The sequence below is a fragment of the Nanorana parkeri genome, unplaced genomic scaffold (genome assembly GCF_000935625.1).
Source record: "Nanorana parkeri isolate BGI_ZX_2015 unplaced genomic scaffold, ASM93562v1 scaffold136, whole genome shotgun sequence".
Taxonomy (NCBI): domain Eukaryota; kingdom Metazoa; phylum Chordata; class Amphibia; order Anura; family Dicroglossidae; genus Nanorana; species Nanorana parkeri.
The window spans coordinates 1,512,750-1,527,401 of NW_017306404.1; the positions used below are offsets into that span (position 1 = coordinate 1,512,750).

The 14,652-nt window shown below is 39.9% G+C and overlaps 1 protein-coding gene across 1 annotated transcript in view; it reads left to right on the forward strand.

The window, feature by feature from the left end:
• The first annotated feature begins 2,202 nt into the window (after positions 1-2,202).
• OTOL1 (otolin 1) overlaps positions 2,203-14,652 on the forward strand; it is a 37,042-nt gene continuing 24,592 nt past the window's right edge. Inside the window, exon 1 of the mRNA XM_018553959.1 lies at positions 2,203-2,298. The gene's annotated coding sequence lies outside the window, so the exon portion shown is untranslated. The remainder of the gene's footprint in view (positions 2,299-14,652) is intronic.

The following is a 14,652-nucleotide window of genomic DNA, read 5'->3' on the forward strand; positions in this document are numbered from 1 at the left end:
TGTGCAACGTGATGGGTGCTGTAAAGGACAGCCATCGCAGGTGCCCAGCAGGTACTCGTGAAAATGCCCAGCATCTGCACTGTTCCTGATAATGGTATAATGCATCCCTAAATATAAGAGACGTGCATTCTAGCTTTAATCTTGACGTGCTTTCTGTATTTCTTCCTGCTCTGTGCAGTAATCTAGTATAAACTTTTGCCTCTCTGCTGGAGCGTACTGTATTAAGACCAATCACTGCTGCTCGCTCTCTTTATGCAAGGTGACTGGTCTTGTCTACGCCCCTTCCAAGCTACCTGTTGTAGGTGGGATCTGCAGGGTCCTTCCCACAACCCTGCTCTCTCCACAGGCTATGTGCAGCACAGTAATTATGTTGCCACTACTTCTACAAGGTAATAACTGGTTTTGCAAAGGCATTTGCTGCGCACAAAGTGGATTTATATTCTTGTGGCTATAAAGGAATATATCTAAATTATATGTTTTGTCCCAAAAGTCTGGCCCTGAGGTTGCTTCCTCTAACTCCCCAACCATGACCTCTAATGAGAGGTTGTCAGCTACCCTTGACATAGACATGTTTTGCAGTTTCCAGGTGTTATGGGCTTGGAGGGCAGTGTTCAGAGATAGACCTTGGTAGTAGTATGTTGCACAACAAGAGGCTTGAGCAGTTCAGGTTGCAACCACTTGTGGAACAAATCATACATCTGGGTCCTCACAGGCTTCTCAGATGAACACACACTGCATTCAGACAACCAAGGTAACCCCAAGCCCAACTAGGATTTCTCCTTTAAGTTTAGGATACACCTTAGCATCCTGGGGTTGGAAATCAAAGCCTTTTGGGGATCTCCCATTAAAAAGGGTGCTAGCATATCTGTCCACTGCTCCCTGGGCAGCATCTCACATTCTGCAACTCTCTCAGAGTTTTTTTTTTATTCCTCCATTTTATTCTTTATTAGGCATCTTTTCTTTATGGCAGCACATCTTTACAGCTGGTACCCTTTAGAACTCCAAGTTGTAAAGGGTACCAGCTCAGCTGGTAGTGGCAGCGGCTACCATGCACAAGACAGGGACATGCTAGAGCATTTCAAGTAGGTTTGTCCTGCACTTTTATTCAGCAAGGTAATTGACAAACCTAGTTCAATGTAGGAGGGCTTTGAACAGCAAGTTCATAGCATAAAGCAAACAAAATATCTACCCATCCAAGCAACTAGCTAAAATTATGTCAGTTACTGAATAACTGGGTGTCCCTGACTGGGTTCACCAAACAAACAAGCAACACATGTACCATTTTAGCGTTCTTTAGGCAAGCAGCCTTTTCACCCAGCAGCAGACTCTCACAGCAGAGAAAGCCCTAAACATCAGTCAGCTCACATATAAAAGGTCTGTACTAATTAATGAGGTCTGGCTATGAGGTAATATGTGGACCTAGGATTGGAGACTTTATCCCATCCAAAGCTCTACAAAGGCTTCAGGTTCCAGGACCCAGACCAGAACTTATTAAGATCTGAGAAAACAAAATGTTTGTTTTCTTCATAACACAAATCCTTGAACCCCTAACCACAAGAAAGGTTAGAAACCTAGGTGAAACATACACCATCCACAACCCTGTCAGCCAGTTCCTCAGAATATATATTTCAAGCAATTTACTTTTATTGTGATACAATTTACAGAAGGTATCTAAATGTTTCTTTCTGGTTTACAATTTTTTACAACAGTTGATAAAATGTTTTTAAATTACAAATTGTATTGCTAAATAGATATTTGCATAAATTCACAATCACAGAGAAGTACAATTAGATTTTCCTCTGCTGATTACTCAACAATGGCGGTATAAATATAAAAGGCAAAAGTGATTTGTTTTGAGTTCCAGTCTCCTCTTCAGGATTGTGATCAAGCTTCATATGTGACAACTTTGCATTAGAATGGTGAAATGAACAGTAATGATGTTGGCAATAGCATTATGCACATCAAGTTGTACCAACTGTATGCATTGTAAACCTTTTACAGCAATTCCTTTTGTGCAGCAGATTGTTGCTGGCTCTGGAAGAAGCCAGCATAGCGTAGAACAGAACAGAACAGAACAGGAGTCAATACATAAGAGTTTGCTCAGATTACATCTTCATTAGTATCACATTTAAAAGGTTTACTCAATCACCGCAGCACGGCTGCTGCACCCTCCCTATTCTATTGGTTGAACAAGTATGACGAAAGCAGTTAAATAGATTACTTCTTAGTAAAGTCCATCATGGATGTTCCAATGTGCCTTTCAAGAACTGTATTCATGATAAAAAGAGAAGGCATCAGGTAAGAAATAACAATGATGCTGCTCCCTGCTTGTTTTATATATTTGCCTTTCTTTCCCAATGTGAGTAGAAAGGACTCGGACAGTGTATAAGGAGGACTGATTAACATTTGAGATTGGCTAAGAAATCAAAATTGCAAAGTATAATTGGCAATACTGGTCCTACAATTGAAATATCTTTATTTCACAATACACAATTCGTGACTGGCAAGTCTATGCACTCTGTTCAATAGGAACATTCAGACCTTGACCGCAGGACTGGGAGGATGTGAATACATCACAAGCCCTGCAAGTGCTGTGGCTGACAGTCACCCTGGTGACATTGACAATCATTATAGAAAGTAAGACAATAAGCCATAGTGTTTAGAATATTATAAAATCTTAAAGCATATTCTATATTGCCTTGTTCTTTTGCGTTCTGTTTAAGTGTTATATACACTTTGCCCTGCAGTTACTGGTCTTTGGTTTAAATTATTTATTTTAGTATTAATATAATTAAAGAATATCTTGCTGTGCCTATCCTCCTTTGATAACATTATATGTTATGTTTTTTACATATCCTTTATTTTATCTTCATTATCTCTGCAGTTTGTACACAAACTTCTAGTCTTAAATTCACTATTTAAAAAATATTAAGATTTTTTCTGGCAAGCTGTAAAGAAAAAGCAGAAATTGCAAATAAATACTACAACCATATACTGCAATGTGGTAGTTTTTGTAGTGTTCTTCAAACTATCAGAACTTCAGCACTAAAGACATATAAAAGTGATTATATTGGGAGCAAGGCTTCACAGGAAGATACCAAATCTTCCAGACCAGGGCCATTTGCCAGAGGAGGCCTGGATTTTGGCAATGCAGTTGTAAACAGGACATGTGTGTCTATAAAGTACATCATATACAGTACTGCAGAAACACCTTGATAGTGGTAGGTGGTCTCCACAAATATAATCTGCTTTAGCACTCAATGTACATGAACTTTTGTTTGCCTCAGAGCTGCTTTTTATCCGCTTAGACATCAATGTGAATACAAAAGCAACTCAAAGAAGCCTGATGCAATTCAGAACCCGCTGGATGCAACTCAGGAGCAGCTTGAAGCAACTGCTTGAGCAACTGAAAGGCAAATCAAAGCAACAAATGCACGTCAAAGCAGTTCAGAGGCACACTATGACTCTCTTCTGAATTTGAAACCCGTCTACACAATCCTTAAAGCAAATAAGGTCACGAATACACATGTGATAAAGCTCAAGCTTCTGCCCATTCTCTCTACAGTCACTAAATCCCAACTCATATGATTCTTATCTTAATTGCAGTTTTGCTGAAGTGTTCTAACAGATTTCTGCACATGGTTGATAATCTCTGCAAGCCATGCCAAGCTCTTTTATCACAAACCAGTTTGTGTTATTGTCTGTTAACACCATACTATGTGGTTATCACTAAACAAGCACAGAGTTATTGAGATGTTAGTAAAAATGTTTGGGTAGCCTTAAATTACAGCAGTTCTAACTGATCAATCACTAGTTTTAAATCAGATGTTTTAACTAACAGAAACAAGTGCAAGGAGGACCTGTTTATTGACAAATACAATAGATTACCTCTTTTGTTTTCACCAGTGAATGGATAGAATATAATCTAAAAGTCAGCTCCTCTTTACTCCTTTTGTCTATTTAGGATTTACAGTATATATATATACACTGAGTGGCCAGTTTATTATGACCACCTGACGTTTGTAGGCAAATTAGCTATAATTAGCTATAATTTCGTGCTGAAGTTGCTAGAGGGCAGACCATTATAAATAGGGAAGCAGGTTGTTTACCACAACAGTAAAAGTGATTTTTTTCTGAAGATATGGGTAAACAATGCGATTTAACAGCCTTTGAACGTGGGATGATTGTTGGCACGAGCCATGGAGCGAGTATATATATCTATATATATGCATATATATATATAGATATAGATATATATAAGATGTCAAATATATATACACATAGCATATACAAATATATATATATACACATATCTGTATGACTTTGCAAACTGTTACTCAGGACTGGTTAAAGGGTCACCAATAGGAATAGGATCTCCAGGCTCCAGTGATCAGGATTGATCATATCCCTTTAATTTACACATCATACTCCTTTCTTCTACTCACAAGTCATGCTTTGTGCCATATTGTTTTGTTGAAAGTATTGTACAAACAATGTACAATAGCAGTTAAGTTTTTTCTGTAACAACATGGATGTTTATGTTAAAGTGGTATTAAAGTCCTTTTTTTGGTATATATACATTAAAAAAAGTTGGCAAATACCAACTAACTTACCTGTGTCAGTGCCGCTCGCTCCCGCCTGCAGAAGTCTGAACACTGTGAAGGAGGAAGTGTGGGCGGGCGCATCTGCAGTCCAGATCACTGGAGGGGAGAGCGACACTAAGGGGGTGATTTACTAACCTAAACACACACACGCACCAGGTGCGTGTGCATTTTTACACAGCAAAACGTATTTATCAACCAAACACGAGTAACGTGTCACATTTTGACGCCATTATGGCGCGTTTTTATGTATTTACGTACGTGCGCGTCATGTAGCATGCGCCATAGGCTACAAGCCGCTCTAATAGCGGCATGCAAATCTCTAAAAGCATATTTCCACTAATGCCATATATGGAAAAATCATGCACATGATGCATATATAATACTGCTTCACAGTTTAGACAAAAATGGTTAGCTCATGCATTTACATTCCTGCATTCATCAACGCAAGCAACACAACGTAGAGCTAATTTACACAACATCACCTTGCAATTCATGCAGGGCTTTGCACAACACACCTGCTGGGTGTGTTTACACTACAAAGGTGTCTAGATTCCACCAATAGATCATGCTGGGAGGGAACACACTACAGAGGTGTATACTTGTTCGCGGCGTGTTTATAAGGTTAGTAAATCAACCCCTAAAACTCAATGGACCCAGCCAGAAGTGCGCACGCCGGACAGACTCTGTGGGACACGAGGAGTCTGCGCTGGATCAGAGACTGGCACCAGTGCTGGAGGAACTGTCGAAAAAGAGTGGAAGGAAGAAGCTGTTCGGATCAAAAGGCATCACATAAGGTAAGTCTGTACAGCACCATTGGGATATCTGCCTTTAATGTCACTTTAATGCACTCAAATTACATTTTGGTGAGGAACTTGAGGAACGTATACATACAAGAAAATATATAAAAAGCACGTACAATTGAATTCTACTCAAAGCAGAACTCTGGGCAAACAAACAAAATCTTAACCCTTGCAGTGGGGCTAACCCCACACTGCAAGGGTTAAAGTGACATTAAACCCTCAGATTTTTTTTACATAAACAATACTGTAATGTGTGCCTTACGGTAATCCATGGTAGTTTCCCTTCTCTTTGCTGCTCTTCCTTTTAAATCCTCATGTCTTCTCATTCTGGGGGAGAACTTCCCTTTGCAGCTGAGTGCCTCTTCCTGTAGTGCTGGCTCAGGTTGCAAACCTACCCACAGACACCATGTATCCATTCCAGAGACAGGGCAGTCTGCTGCAAAACAGAAGTTCTCCCCAGCATCTGAACAGATACAGATTTAAAAGGAAGAGCAGCAAAGAGAAGGGAAAAAACCATGGATTACAGTAAGGCACACATTACAGTATTGTTTTATGTTAAAAAATCTGAGGGTTTAATGTCACTTTAAGTGCTTATTTTTCCTAGAGAGCTAAAATAACAAAGTTATACTCACTCTCACACTGCAAGGCTTAAGAATTGATTTGCCTGAGTTCTACTTTAAGAAAAGGTCAACTTTCCAGGTAACCTATTCTTTTTTTCTCTTGGTTATTATTTTATTTGATGTCATAAATGTATTTGTTTTAAAATGTAAACATTGTACAATTTTAAAGACATTTAATACAGGCTTTTATTTAGAATTGAATATTTACAAGATATCAGCCACTAGATTTATGTAGACTGATTATGGATCAGGAATAAGATCATTTGTTTCATGTGAACATATCATTTTGCACCATTTTTAGTTTCTGTGGATCTGGGGTAGGTTGCCCTATGCTGCCTTGTATTATATCTCTTCATTCCCTATGACTACCTAAAGTCCAGGATGCTTTGTTGCTGTGCTGTTACACCCCATAAAGGTGTATATTTTCTTGATTTTTTCATTCTCTAACACTTTGGCTGAAACAATTTCATGTTCATGATGCTTTGCTAAGAAACAGCTGCACCACTGGTGGACAAAGTCAGCAAAGGGCCCCTGTGGGAGAATAATTGTTAGACTCCCATTCAGTTACAGACCAAGTAAAAAAATTTGCTAGCTGTGTATAGGTAGATTAATACATATATAGATAGGTTGATAGATATAGGTTAAGAGAAGCCTTTGTGATATCCTGAACTCTCTACTTTTTCATAACATCAAAGTGGTCTCAGGCAGAGAACACCCACTCCACGTCCAGTCCAAATGTTGTAAAGAGTCAATGAAGGAAGCATTCTAGAGTACATGCCTCAATGACTGTCAGGCAATAAATTAGGAGGTGGGCCATGCTGGACATTACTTGGATATTTCAAACCAAATGTGCTCTGCTTCTCTCATGTCCTAAAAGTTCATGACAATGTTCTGGGGTGCTGTCATTTAAAAATAATCTGTAACAATAATTCTTTATCAATTCCATCTGCGTATATCTACCTTGTACTAAAGGTCCTAATATGTAAGCTGAAACAAAAAAAAGTGTTCCCTGTCTACTCCAAAGTTGATCGTCTCTTCAAAGTCTATGATACTTTGCTCTGGTGCTGCCACAGCCTCTACCAAAATAGTTTTCTTAAGTACCTGTCTCTCTCTTACACCCCAGGATGACAATCCTAGGGTTACATGTCCATTATGTTTTGCTGTGGTGCTCATCGTGCATTTTTAAAATCCTTCTTTTTCACCTTTGGCCTCCCTGTCCTTTCAAAGTTTAATTACCTGCCACAGGCAGTACTTAAATACATTTAAGTTTAATATGGTAAAATGAATGAAAAGTTAATATTTTCACCTGCACACCTTCCTAGATATGTGTGCTTAGGTGATATGTGGTGTGCATGAAGTCAATATTAAATTTGTTTGTAGGCTGGCAATAAATGTCCATAGTGAGAAATTTGAGAATTGTGGAAGATTTTGCTGTCAATTGGATGGCAAGGGTGAACTGGGAAAATTGTCAGGTTGTCAGATTATAAGACATTTTTTTTGTTTTGTTTGTAGTGCATTATAACAAAAATTCATGTATTTATCTAGCTTGAATGTGGCATAATGTTACTATTTAGGTGATTTATGTAGTACATAGTGTTATATCTACTGAAATGTATCTAATATACTGTATGTGACCTAGATACTATTACAGTACATCTGAGATTTGAATCTAGAGCCCATATTCCATATTCTATTGGGAAATGTCTATCGTTTCGGTAAGTCGTATGCCTGCAGTCCTGCTGTGAGTAGTTTATGCCAGCTTTTCAACTGAGAGTCAGTTCTGTAAAGTTGCAGACTCCATAACTCTGGTAATTGTCAGAATAGCACATCATTTACAATGACAGGGATTGTTCGCAGGCATTCAGGGATTCAGAGGAATATGCAAGTAGCTTCAGAAAAGAGAAAGTCAATGGGACCGGTTTATTTTGTGCTCCATCTGGTTTTCTAACTCCTGGGGAATTAGACTTTCCTGAACTGTTCTCAAATATAGGTTGACTTCTGAGGCACTCTCATCTCTGGAGAAGAATATTGGCACAGGCTTATCACAGCATGTTCACCACAGTAATATTGATCTTGAACACTACCTTCATTTGTTCATATAAATTAGGGAACATTGTGTATCTGACAAGGGACTGAAATTCAAGATTGCCCTACGTGCACAATGTCTGCTATGCCTAACATAATATTTGAAGTTACTGCTATATTTAACAAGTAGATAATGTTTTTATAAATATATTATTTACTATTATAGCAGTAATTCATTTCTAAAAAAAAGAGGTTATACATTAGAAATTTGCTTTCAGTGGATTTTAAAACCTATATACCCCTTATTAGGCAATAAGGGGTTGGTTCTTCCTGGCTTCTTGAATGTGGTCTTAGAGAGACACTAACTCTTGTTTTGTCCACATACTAAAAGGGTTTTCTCCCTTAATGTTGAAATTGAAAATCGATTTTACAGGACATGTTAAAAGGACTCAAAGTTAAATTTTAAATGGTGGGCAATTAGGTGTGTTATAATTACTTACCTAGCCCTGGTATAACCAAAGTAAAATTTATGATCTTATCTTCTTACTCTGTAATAAGATACACACAGAAAGAATCAAATTTTGAACAAAAACATTGTTATCATCAGGTTTCTGAGGCCTTTTGCTATCAATCAGTTATTAAAGTCAGAGCTCTCTTCATGTCAGACGTACCAGGGAGCTAGTAGCGAGGTAAGGAACCCACTGGCAGTAAGCAGCTGATAAGTCCAGAAACGAAGTACAAGTTTAGGGATAATCCAAGAGGGTAGTCAAAGTCCAGTCCGGGTCGAGGCAGGCAGCGAAGTTTCAAAGGCGAAAGACAGTCCAAGGTTCAGCAATCAGGAAGTACAGCAAAGGGGCAACAGGCAACAAGAGGATCAACAGGGAGGCTAGGTGTTCACACCATAAGGTGGAATAACTCAGCAACAAGCCAGAGCTCAGGCCAGGTATTTATAGCTAAGGAAGTAAGACCACCCCCGGTCACCGAGGCAACAAGGAGGCCTCCCTCCCCGGGAACCAATGGCAGGCGAGAGAGATGGAAGGCGTGCACTGGGAACCTCCCCCAGCAAGGCTCACACCTGATAGCCTGATGGCGCAGGAGCACTATGCGAGCGCTTCCGGGGATGCGCGCGCAGCCTGTGTGCTGCGCATGCGCACCCGCCGCGCGACTCGTGCATGCGCACCCGCAACCCGGCCACCAGGAGTTCTACCGAGCTGAAGGGGAACCCGTGCCCTGCACCATGCCCGTGGTCCCCGAGCAGAAGTGACACCCCCTGCTTCCTGAAACTTCACTTTCTGCTAAAATGGCTGCTTGATATTACACCAGATGAACGCATCAACAATGTAGACCTTCCCAGACCCAAAGCTGGTCAGTAAGGGTCACTTAATTAAAATACATATTGGGACTGTCTTGGCTTACTATGTTGTGTACAGGAAAATTAGACCACTTTCCAGGATGTCATACACATTTCAGTTACATGTCCACCCAGAGCTACCTTCTGGCACTTTTGCAGAATACCTTAGTCATAACATTCTTTTTTTTAGCAATGTTGGGCAAAATTCATTAGTAGTTGGTACTGGATAGAAATGTTTCCAAAGAACACATTAAACTGAAGCTCGCAGAACACCTTGGTGTGTGGTCTCTTTTGCTTCCTAGTTGCTTGGTAATGGTCCAGCTGAGAAAACCCACTTGGCTTATGTCCACACGGGGAAGCATTGTATTTTTCTTGAAACTGAAAACCCCTTCTGGTTGCCTACTTTGTGCTTATCAGAACTGAAGCAGAACTCCAACAAAACTGGTCCTTGTTTTAAGAAGAGTTGGGAAAAGTGAGAACCTCTCACATGTTTTTATTGACATCCATGTCCTGTTGGGGAGATCCATCCTCATTATTTGTGCTGGTAACCACTGTCATCAGGACAGAAAGTGAGGGGAAACTGAAACTTTTACAGTTCTCAGAAGAAGGGAAGAGTGGATACCTGCTTTCATGTCAACTGCCAAAGCTGGAACCCCAAGGGAAATTTCAACTCACATTTCCTGTTATATCTTTGTGACAATATATCAAGAGAAATCCTTCAGGTGCGTGTCACAGAAACCTAAGAGAAGTTCTAACATTTTCTAATAAGGTATCATCATACAGAGTCAAACAATGCAAAAAATTGATACAATTATGTAACAGCTTAATTGTTGGCAAAACACAATCCTCTAGAAATGTAACTGGTTGCTGGAATGTTAGCTGAGCTGTAAAATCTCTTTCAGAGATTTTTCTTGTTAGTATTTATTTGTTAATTTAGCACTATGTATATTTCTAAATGTAGACTCTCCCAGCGTGCACTCATTTGAATTAGATGCTATTATGGTTAACATTGTACTGCTCTGCACTCATTCTTATAAATCTTTTCTCAAATATAATTTTAGGCTTAATCACCTTTAAAAGCCATTAATTGGTAATTATTTTGTAATAAAGGGAAGAATAAAACTTCACCTAAGTGGTATTCTGATGACTTTCTCAATACCTGATACTCCAGAAAATCAAGTTAAGGCAATCTATTAAAGACAGAGAAAAATGATTGACACTGCTCCATAAAATGAGAGGAGGCATTTGCTGAAGGCAGGAATTGCCGGAACATAATGCACTGATACTGAAACATGTGGCGTCTCAGCCATGCTCCTGATATGAAACTAATGTATTTCAATTTTGATATGAGAAATAGAATGATTATTTCTTCTCCCTTTGGAATGAATACTGCTTCTCAAAACTGCTCTCGGAAGGGTCATTGCATTCGCCTCTGCATATCCTCACATTGAGCATCTTTCCATCTGTTTTCAATTTCCTACATTCAGTTTATGCATCTTATGTTATTTGCCATATATTAAACATTCTAAATAAAACAAAATGAATCATGTATGATGCATGACCCAAGCACACCAAATAAAAATTCCATTGCGTAAGTCATTTTGCATAAAAACCTGTGTGGAAGGCAGATGATACAAGTACTAATTTCACATGAGCACAGAGGAATAGGAGGCGATTGAATTATTGTGAAAATAAAAAGAGAAGTAGTGGATGGACGGTGCAACTATAAATACATAGCACATGATCCTCAGGAATGCTCAGTGTGCATAATACAAAAACTGATCATCTGTCTCAAATACTGCAGAATATTTTCATTGAGTGGATTTTAATATGTTATAGATCATGCACAAAGAATGGTATAACATGATTACAAATAATTCTAGCTTAAACTATAGTACAAAGGGGCCAAACAACCACTTTGTAATGTTGTTAAGCAAATTAAACTGTAAGGGGCTGTAACACAGATTATGTACCAGGGATCTGCTTGTTATAGTTATCGGCATCCTTGAGAATGTCTACCTGTCCATTTGATTGAGGTTCCTTCATTAGTTCCTAATTATTGGCCCAGATAGGTCACATGGGGGAAGTGAGAGTCCTTTGTACAGCTAAATGGAGAGGCAGAGGAGCAAAGGAAATATTAACGTGTGCTGCTTGGTAGTATTACTGTAAACTTGTTGCTTTGAAATGCATACGTTAACTTTAAAGAGACAGTCATCGATGCCCATGTTTTTTTTTAACTAGTTTCTTAATATTGTATTTTCATACATACATACATAAGTCCACAAGTTTAACTTCAATTTTCACAATCACTAACTTGTTCATGAGGTTTCTTACAGCTTATCTTTGCTGAAATTCAAGGTGCTGCACTAGGCCCCAATGCATGATTATGCCTTTTGCCTTCCATGGTTGGCTGCCAGCACCATGGAAGCAAATTATGCTTATTCAGGAAAGGTGGGATCCATTCAGAGAACGGTGGCAGTTTGCCTCTGTCCAGGAATGCTCTGCCTCCTGCTCTTCATCATGCATCATACAATTATGGGTATGCCGCTGGGGAAGTCAGAAATGGAGAAGGATTTGGGGGTCATTGTAGACCACAAACTGAAAGGTAGTTTGCAGTGCCAGGCTGCTGTAAACAAAGCTAGCAGGGTCTTGTCCTGTATTAAAAAGGGGATGTATTGCAGGGACAAGTCTATAATTTTGCCACTTTATAGATCATTGGTTCGACCTCATCTGGAGTACGCGGTCCAGTTCTGGTCACCAGTACTAAGAAAAGATGTCCTTGAGTTGGAAAAAGTCCAGCGAAGGGCAACCAAACTAATTAGGGGTATGGAGGACCAGAGCTACGAGACGAGGCTACTAAATTTAAACATGTTCACATTAGAGGTGAGGAGATTAAGGGGGGATATGATTTCCATGTACAAAATGTTTAATGGTGGTAGCAACATTAGCGATAAACTGTTTAAAATTAACTCCGTTACAAAAACTAGAGGCCATCACCTAAAATTGATGGAAAAAAAATTCCAGCACAAGGGGCGAAGGGGGTTCTTCACAGTAAGATCAGTTAGGGTCTGGAACTCACTGCCACAGGCGGTGATTTCAGCAAATAATGTGGAATTGTTCAAGAAACTTTTGGACGATTTCTTAAGGGGCCGTAATATACAGGGGTACGGGTACTCCTAGAATGAGATCCTAATAGGTTGGACTTGATGGACTAATGTCTTTATTCAACCTCAAATACTATGTAACTATGTAACTATGTAACTATGCTGCCACAACTGAGCCTCCTGAAGTCATGATAGAACTCTGACATGAGGGGGCTCCTGATGTGAAGGTGGGCTTCTGAAGTGAAAGAAGGGGACTCTGTTGTGAAGGGTGCTTCTAATGTGAAGGGTGGCTCCTGATGTGAAAGGGGCATTCTGATTTAAAAAGGGAGGACTCTTATATCAAGAGAGGACTCTGATAGGAGCCACTTTTTTGGTGTTTTTGCACAGGGTCCCCTCTTAAAACCTATACCAGCTCCCTAACTTGGATAAAAGTCTTGTATGGATTTTGTGGGGACCAGGCATTGCTTTTTTACATTTTAAATTGGGGTTCTTCGAGATTTGGCATACTTTCTAATATTATTCAGAAATGGGAAGCTCCTTGTCCTGCCCAAGATAAAAAGGTTCCCTATAACTCTACTAAAATTCTGCTATCTCTGCTTTCTCGTCAGACTTGTGATAGACTGTCTGTTTAGGTTAGTAGTAGTTCAGTGCAGTTTTTTGAAACTTTTTTCCCTGTAAACTCTAGAGGCACCCAGTCTAAAATGTAAAGAATTATGCCTGGTCCCTTCAGAATCCATACTTTGTAAAGGGAAACACCATGCAAAAAAAAAGGACATTTAAAGGACATTTAATAGTCCTCCATTCACATCAGATTCCCCCTTTTACATCAGAATTCCCCTCTTCACATCACAAGCCCCCCTTTTTATCAGAAGCCCCCCATTTACATCAGAAGCCCCTCCTTTATATCAGGAGCCCCCCTTTCACATCATAGTTCACCCCTTTACATCAGAGACCCCTTTTTATAGCAAGGTCCTTCCCTTTTACATCAGAGTTAACCTTCACATCAGTAAGCCCCCTACTCTTCAGAGTCCTCAGGCCCCCTTCACACCTAAGTCCTCAATCCTGGACAGAGGCAAACTCCCATCCTTCTCTGAATGGATTAGACCCTCTCTGGATTTGCATAATTCACTGCCATGGTCCTGGTGACTGGCTGGCTGGTCCGCTTGCATTATGGAAAGGTGACACTATGAGGGTTATTCTAAAAAGGGTGAAGAGTTTGGAGAAGGCAGGAGAAGAGAACAATCTAGGCCAAAATAGCTGATATGGAGAGTGAGCTGAACTGGAGATTTTTTCCAAATCAGCTATTTTGGCCTAGTTTGTTCACTTCTCCTGCCTTCTCTAAATTCTTCACCCTTTTGTATGTGAAAATTTCGAGACACTCCTGAGAAAGCCAAAAGGCACCCTAGGGTGCCATGGCACTCTGGTTGAGAAAGGTTGGTTTACACCACGCATTTCTTTACAGTGGATTCCACATAGACGTTTTTGAATTTTTAGATCAAAGCATGTATCTACATTGGCTAGTTGTTTCCAAAACACACAGAAAGAGGTAGATTTCTGTTACTGTCACAAACTCTTTGTTTAAGAAACATAGGTAATTATGCTAACCTATAAACATTTAGAAATTGTAATTAGCTATTCATGTACAAATGTACCCATTTTAATTGTAAAGTGAAATTGCTGCTTGGAAGTTGTACAGTTATTATAAGATACTCACCTGTTATCCCAGTGACAACTATCAGTGGGGCACAGACACAAAAACAGAAACCTCTAACCCAACGGTCTCAAAGTACCAGACCGCGGACCAACTCCGGCCCGCGAGCTGGTACTAAGTGTCCCGCAGCCAGCTGAGAAGTCGAGCACAGACCGCAGAGCTGCTCCTGTCGGCTCCGGCTGGAGCTCTGTCAGTTCTGAGCTCCGGCTGAATGATGGATCATTAGTAAGGTCTAGTGCAGACCTTACTAATGATCACCGCTAGATCGCCAGGGCATGACGAGACGATGTGCCTCCTCCCTGCACGGATGAATGCAGGTGAGGGGGCTTGGAAGAAAAAGGAGGGAGGAGGGCTTTATTAATATGTGTGATGGGGGCTTGGGGGGGGGGAAGTTTATGATGTGTGCTGGGGGGCTTTGGAGGAAGTATATTATGTGT